We start from the raw sequence: 7,225 nt of genomic DNA, 5'->3' as shown, positions 1-7,225 counted from the left end.
AGCTACTCAGGAGGCTGAGGCAGGAGAATTGCCTGAACCCAGGAGGCGGAGGTTGCGGTGAGCCGAGATCGCGCCATTGCACTCCAGCCTGGGTAACAAGAGCGAAACTCTGTCTCAAAAAATAAATAAATAAATAAATAAATAAATAAAAGAAGCCTCTGTATGGCATCTCACACAAGATCATGGAGAAGAAGAACCCTCCCTCGGGGGACCTGCTAAACACGTACAAGCTCTTGGAGAGGGCCAACACCAGCAACAGCCCCTCGCCACTGCAGCTCCTGAATGAGCCACAGAAGAAGGACTGTGGCAGCACCAGGGCAGCCACCGACAGTGACCCCAACATCTACTTCCTGATCCAGATGATGTTCTACATGCTCAACACCCTCACGTCCAACATGTCCCAGCTGCACAGCAAAGTGGACCTGCTCTTCCTGGAGGTGAGCCGCATCAAGAAGCAGGTGAGCCCCATTGAGATGGTGGCCAAATTCCAGCCACCTCTGGAGTACCAGCTCATGGCCACGGAGCTCAAGCAGATCGTGGACCAGAGCCTGTCAGGCGGGGACCTGGCCTGCCGCCTGCTGGTGTAGCTGTTCCCCGAGCTCTTCAGTGACTGGACTTCTCCCGAGGCTGCAGTGCCTGTGGCTTTGCGGCCAAGCACAAGCTGGAGTCCCTGCACCTGCAGCTCATCCGCAACTATGTGGAGGTCTGCTACCCCTCCGTGAAGGACATGGCGGTGTGGCAGGCCCAGTGCTTGTCCCAGCTGAACGACTTCTTCAGCCGCTTCTGGGCCCAGCGGGAAATGAAGGACAGCCAGCCCAGTGGCCAGGTCGCCAGCTTCTTTAAGGCAGAGCAGGTGGACCCCAGCCACTTCCTGGACAACAAAGACCAGGAGGAGGCCCTGTCTCTGGACCGGAGCAGTACCATCGCCTCAGACCACGTGGTGGACACGCAGGACCTCACCGAGTTCCTGGAGGAAGCCTCCTTGCTAGGGGAGTTTGCAGTCTTCCTCCTCCACCGGCACTTCCCCGAGCTCTTCCACCACCGCAAGCTGGGCTAGCAGTACAGCTGCTACGGGGACGGCGGCAAGCAAGAGCTGGACCCACAGCGGCTGCAGATCATCCGCAACTACACGGAGATCTACTTCGCCGACATGCAGGAGGAGGAGGCCTGGCTGCAGCAGTGCGCCCAGCGCATCAGTGAGGACGAGGGCCTGGGGCTGGACGCAGGCAGCGAAGGTGAGCCCCCGCGCGATGACTGCTACGACTCCTCCAGCCTGCTGACTACATCTCAGTGGTCAAGGTGGAGGACAGCTTCAAGGGCGAGCGTCCGGGCCGCCGGTCCAGGAAGATCTGGCTGGTGCCCATTGACTTCGACAAGTTGGAGATCCCCCAGCCTGACTTCGAGGTGCCCGGCGCTGACTGCCTGCTCAGCAAGGGGCAGCTGCGCAGCATCTACAAGAGCAGCCTGTCCATCGGCAGCTTCGCCTGGCGCCTGCTGGTGCACCTTTTTCTCGAGCTCTTCAAGCATGAGAACCTGCGCAAGCAGTGCAACTGCAGCGGCTCCCTGGGCAAGAAGCAGCTAGACTGGTCCTGCATGAAGCTCATCGCCACTATGTGCAGCTGCTCTACCCGCGCGCCAAAAACAACCGCGTCTGGACCCTGGAGTTCGTGGGCAAACTGGACGAGAGCTGTCGGCGCCGGGACACGGAGCAGAGGTGCTCCTACCAGCAGCAGCGCAAGGTCCACGTGCCAGGCCCTGAGTGCAGAGACCTGACCAGGTATGCAATCAACCCCGAGAGGTTCCGGGAGGAGTTTGAGGGGCCCCCACTGCCCCCGAGAGGAGCAGCAAGGGCTTTTGCAAGATCCCCCTGGATGAGCTGGTGGTCCCCTCGCCCGACTTCCCGGTGCCTTCTCCCTACCTGCTATTCGACAAGGAGGTGCGTGAGATCGTGCAGCAGAGCCTCTCCGTGGCAACTTTGCCGCCAGGCTCCTCGTCTGCCTGTTTCCCGAACTCCTCACTGCCAAGAACCTCCAACTACAGTACAACCATTCCGGGGCTTGCAACAAGAAGAAGGTGGACCTCACGCGGCTGTGGCTCATCCGCCACTACGTGGAAGCTGTCTACCCCGTGGAGAAGATGGAGGAGGTGTGGCACTGCGAATGTATCCCTAGCATCGACGAGAGGTGCCGCAGCCCCAACAGGAAAAAATGCGACATCCTCAAGAAAGCCAAGAAAGTGGAGAAGTGAAGTCCTGTGGCCTGCCCAGAGACTCAGGGTCACCAGAGGCTGAGCGATGGGCATCCTAGGGACTGAGAAATCCTTGGGAGCACGCCTGTGTCATCCACAGACAGGCGCTTTCTGTCCCTGGGGAGTGACTTACTACATTTGCACACGTAAACACCCACCCAACTACAAGAAAGAAGCCTTGAGTTTGGTCTCTCGTACTTACTTCTGTCCTGCAATGCCCTGGCGGAGCAGCCTGAGTGTGGGGAGAGCAAGCTGTGAGGGCAGGGCCCAGAGCACAGGGGTCCCCTCCCCCTGGCTGTGCCCTCCCCAGCCCCTCACAGCTTAACATGCAAACTCAGCTACTCTCTTGCTCCCCTTCCCATATTTTACATCTTCCATTTTTATCCATTTTTTTAATTAAAAAGAAACCCTTAAAAAAATTTCACTGGGTTCTTTGGGGGCCATTTTACTTAGAAAAAAAATCTTTTTTGAAGTGCCATGTTCGTGCACAGTGGCTAATCATAGCTTCAGGTGGCATGGATACTGATTTTACTAACCTTGTCTTTGACATCTGATTTTGGAAGAGTCGAGATGCCCCTTGGATGGCAGTAGAGGGGATGGAATAGCGGGAAGTCCTTTATGACCATGTGCAAGGTTCCCTTCTGCTCTGGTGCCTGGGAAGGCTTCCGTTCAGCTTGGCCTGTCCTTCAGGTGCGCTGGTAGAATGTTGCGCTCACTCTGTAGATGAGAACACTGGATGATGATGATATGAATGTAGACAGTGTGGAAACACGTTCGCAGTGTCTCCATCTGAGCCATGTCCTTCCACTGCCCCCATTCCACCTCCATACATGGTTGCTCGTTGGAAGGAGCAGACATGTTTCCTTGGAAAACAGTACGGGGGCTTTTGGCTTCTTGTTAGATTTAAGGGTGAGCCTCTTTGGGTTCACCATGAACTGTTTACTTTCCATGTATGTGTTTGTACATGATCCAGGTTCTGGGAGCTATGTGGTGACTTCCCCAGACCTCAGTGTTAGCTCCTCCAGGCAGCACCAGAGCCTCGTTCCCCAGGGCGGGCCCAGGTCTGAGTGGCTCTTGGGGATACCAGGCATTGGAAGGACACAGGCCATCTCAGATGGGGCACCTGTGTCCCTTCCCAGGGTCCACTCTGAACTTTCTCCTGGGACCCTCTAGAAGGTCCTGCTGTCCTGCACCTGGCCACCCCCTGCCTTGGGGGCACATGTCTTCGTTCCCCACTGACTGGGAATGTCAGGCTCCTACAGGCCAGCTGCATGCTCTCCAGGAGCACCAACCGGGAAATTCCCCAACAGGTAAAATCCTTTAAAATGATACTTTTACCTACCAAACTTTGGGGGCCAAATGCCTGAGAGGGAAGGGAAACAGTCAAATGCAAACAAGATGTCATACTAGAGTCCCAGAAAATGAACTGAATCACACAGGGTGGTCCTAGAACCCCTGTGGGATGGCTTAATACTTTGCTACTTTAAAATGCAGAGATAATAGAAACAATCTGAATTTTCTTCATTCAGCTGATAGTCTTCAGTGCCAGTGGCTGTATGACAAAATTTTGCCTGTACCCAGGAGCATTTTTTAAAATATAGGATTTTAAGCAATGTTAAGCTGCTGATCTAACTAGTAAATTTGCTCTCAAGTGTCATTTATAGATTATTTCTGTTGGAACTGCAAACAGATTGAGAAAGGCACAGGGACTGAATGACTGTCACACACAGCTACTGCTTACTAAAAGCTCAAGTGAGATGAAGGGGGCCTACAGGAATAACAAGTTCACCTTCTTTGTGCCTGGAAAGAAGGGACTGGAGCAGCCAGGAGACTCACTTTCCCCCCTGGTCTGGGCTCTTCTCTATGCCTTAGTCTCTCCAGCACATGCACACAGCATGCACACACACGTACCCTACCCAAAGACAGTGGTGGCCCCCTCCTACATCCTTCCCCCTGCCTTGCTGGTTGTTGGGGGCTGGAGTGGGGAGGTCCCATGGAATTTGTTCTGGTTTCTAGGATGTAAACAAGAGGACTCCAAGCCATGAATTACCCTGCTTTCTAGAGGGTGGAATGTTGACCCTGCAACTTTAGACGCACAATCATTTATTAATTTTTTTGAAACTCCCATCTACCCATGTTAGAGAAATCAACAGGTTCTAGGAATTCAGTATGCCTCTTTCTAACCTAGAGCATGTTCAGTTTTTGGAAACCATATTTCAATGATTTTCTGAATGCCTTTCATGTGTAGGGCTTCTTCCCCCAGAATCTTACAGTCCCTTTCTGTGAGAGAAGTGGACACACCTGGGAACTATTCCCTCCCCTGGACTGTGGTCAGGAAACGCCTGCGGGGCCTTGTCCCGTCTGTATGGTGTCCTCACTTCTCCAACTATACAGGTGGCTCCAGTGAGCATTTTTTTATTTTAAATTTTTTACATGAAGCAATAGAAGTACAATATACTTATTTTTTTCAAAATTTAATGTACTCCATGAAACCTGTTGGCAAGCCCTTTCCTTCCCCACCCCCACATCTAAATCTTTGGTTTTTACTTGTTTTTTGAATTTTTTTGGGCCTTGTATCCCAAGGACTAAAAAGTTAGCACACATTTGATGTTGAATGAACTAGTAAGTCACGGTAGGTGGTAGTCTTCATCAGTTTCTCTGTGTAAGTTTTTAAAGACTGTATGAAGATAGTGATGAATGTACTGAGGAGTGTTCGCATCCTGCTTCAGTTCACCTTGGCGGTGTCTACACGACAATAAATGTTTGACAGGGAATAAAGTCATGCCTGGTGTCATTTGCGCTAGTGTGCCCCTCCCCTTTCAGTATTGGCTCCAAACCTTCCTTCCCTTTTATGTTTGCGGGGAGGGGACCACTTAGCAGCAACCATCAACCAACCAACCAATGGGATCTACTTAGTGGTGAATGGATTGGCTATTTAATTGGTAACAGGTGCTGGCCTGACCACACCACAGCGTGGCCACCGGGTTCCTTTAGAGACGCCCTCCGTTTCCAATGTTCCCCCCAAATGTTTGCTTCTTGCCCAGACAAGAGGGGGTCTCGAGACTCCCAAGTGGAGGTTGTGAGCTTGCACCCTGCCTGGCTGTAGGTAGACTGTAGATATATGAAGTGGGGGTGGGGGCCAAGGGGCTATCACTGCTGTTTGGAAACACTTGCCTCCCGTGGATCCAGCCTTAACGTTTTTCTGACATCCTAGTAATAGCAGACCCTGCACAAAGTGGATATCAGAGTTAATACTGGGAGGATACAAAATAATGAGAATAGTTTTACCAAAGATATGAAATCTCGCATCATGTCTGCATTTTACCATTGATTGGGGTGCATCCTTAGAAAACTGAATGTAACAAAAACCCAGGACGTTTTTGGAAATTGTATGCTCTCTAGCAACTTTGTGTGAATTTTTATACAAACACTGTTTTATGAGTTATATAAAATGTTATAAAAATAGAAAAAAAACCCCGCATGCTTTGAATGAAGAGACCCCCCCCAAAACAGGCTTTGTGTGAGCAACGTGGCTGTTTATTCACCTGGGTGCTGGTGGGCTAAGGCCGAAAAGGACATCAGCAAAGGGCAGTGGGACAGGACTTGGTTTTATAGGTTTGGGGTGGGCAGTGGAAAGTTACAGAGTAAGATCAGTTACAGTGCTGGGGATAGGGGCAGGGAGTACACATTACCATAAGTTCAGTCACAAAGGCGGGTGGGATAAGAGTAGTTAAGATGGCAGGGTGGGGTGAGGAGTATTTGCATTATCATAATAACAGTTAAGGTGGCAGGGTGGGGTGAGGGGAAGCTTATGTGGGTTGCGGGGGAAGCTCCGCTGGGCAATCAGGGATAATGGCAAACACAGGGGGCGGGGTGGGGGGTGGTCAGCTGAGGCAGGCCTCCCAAAGTGCTGGGATTACAGGAATGAGCCACCTCGATGACGTGCCTCCTTTTTAATAGAGATGGGGACTTGCTATTTTGCCCAGGACGGTCTCAAACTCCTGGGCTTAAGTGATCCTCCTGCCTAGGCCTCCATTGTAATTAGACTTTTTTTTGGAAATGGACGGACACAGACACACACACACACACACACATTGTTTATTTACAAAAGCTTTGGTTTCTAAACGTGGGCTTTGAATATATTTTCAGATTCTAAATTAAGTCAATAGAGAGGAGGAGAGTATGGAATTAATAGTGGGGATTTTAGGACAGGGCTCTCCAGATTCTGCTCCCAGCTCAGCCATCTCCTAGCTCTATGACTTTCCATGAGTGGCTTCGCTTCTCTGTGCCTAGTTTTCCTTATCTGTAAGAACTGTACCTCTCTCGATAGGCTATGAAGATTATAGGAATTAATATATATGTAAAGCACTTAGAATAGCACCTGGTATACAGTAAGTACTCAATAAATGTTAGCTATTATTGGCTATTCTTGGTTTTCCAGTGTCACCAGGGTATGCTTCATTTGGTTTAATTAAATAATAGAGACAACAGATTGGTGCTCATCACACAATTAGAATGTAATTGAAGACATTCAACTTAAAGATCCTGCTGGTGTAAGTCCACAGATTCTCAGGGGTCATAGGACATTAGAGAGCATCTTGTTAAACACCTTCATTTCATGGCTGAAGACACCAGCGCCCAGGGGGATGGAGTCACTTGCAGCCAGCCATCCAGAAAAACAGAGCAGCTGGAATGTAGTTACTGTTGATGGTAGTTTAGGCTCTTGGAGGGCTGCAGCAGAGTTCCATTATAGGCATCAATCATCACTGCAATGCACTGATAAGCCAGTCACTGGAGCATTCTATTCCATTCAGAATGACACTAAAAGCATTTATATGTTTGGAACTGTCAATATACAATGTAAATACAGGAAAGTAAACTGGCTTTGCTTTATAACTCAATGCTATTATTTACTATACTCATAGAAAATGCTTTGCAATAGGGGTGTTTCTATATGTTTTAATCTCAAATATCACTT

General features: G+C 50.1%; 1 pseudogene across 1 annotated transcript in view; it reads left to right on the top strand.

The window, feature by feature from the left end:
* The window catches only part of LOC108305999, an 11,262-nt pseudogene extending 5,550 nt beyond the window's left edge, over positions 1 to 5,712 (top strand). The window contains exon 2 of the transcript XR_001825974.2: positions 153 to 5,712. The product of XR_001825974.2 is annotated as a BEN domain-containing protein 3-like (transcript). The remainder of the gene's footprint in view (positions 1 to 152) is intronic.
* The last annotated feature ends 1,513 nt before the right edge of the window (positions 5,713 to 7,225 follow it).

Source organism: Cebus imitator, unplaced genomic scaffold, assembly GCF_001604975.1.
Source record: "Cebus imitator isolate Cc_AM_T3 unplaced genomic scaffold, Cebus_imitator-1.0 Scaffold68, whole genome shotgun sequence".
NCBI lineage: Eukaryota > Metazoa > Chordata > Mammalia > Primates > Cebidae > Cebus > Cebus imitator.
This window is presented reverse-complemented; position numbering and strand designations above follow the sequence as displayed.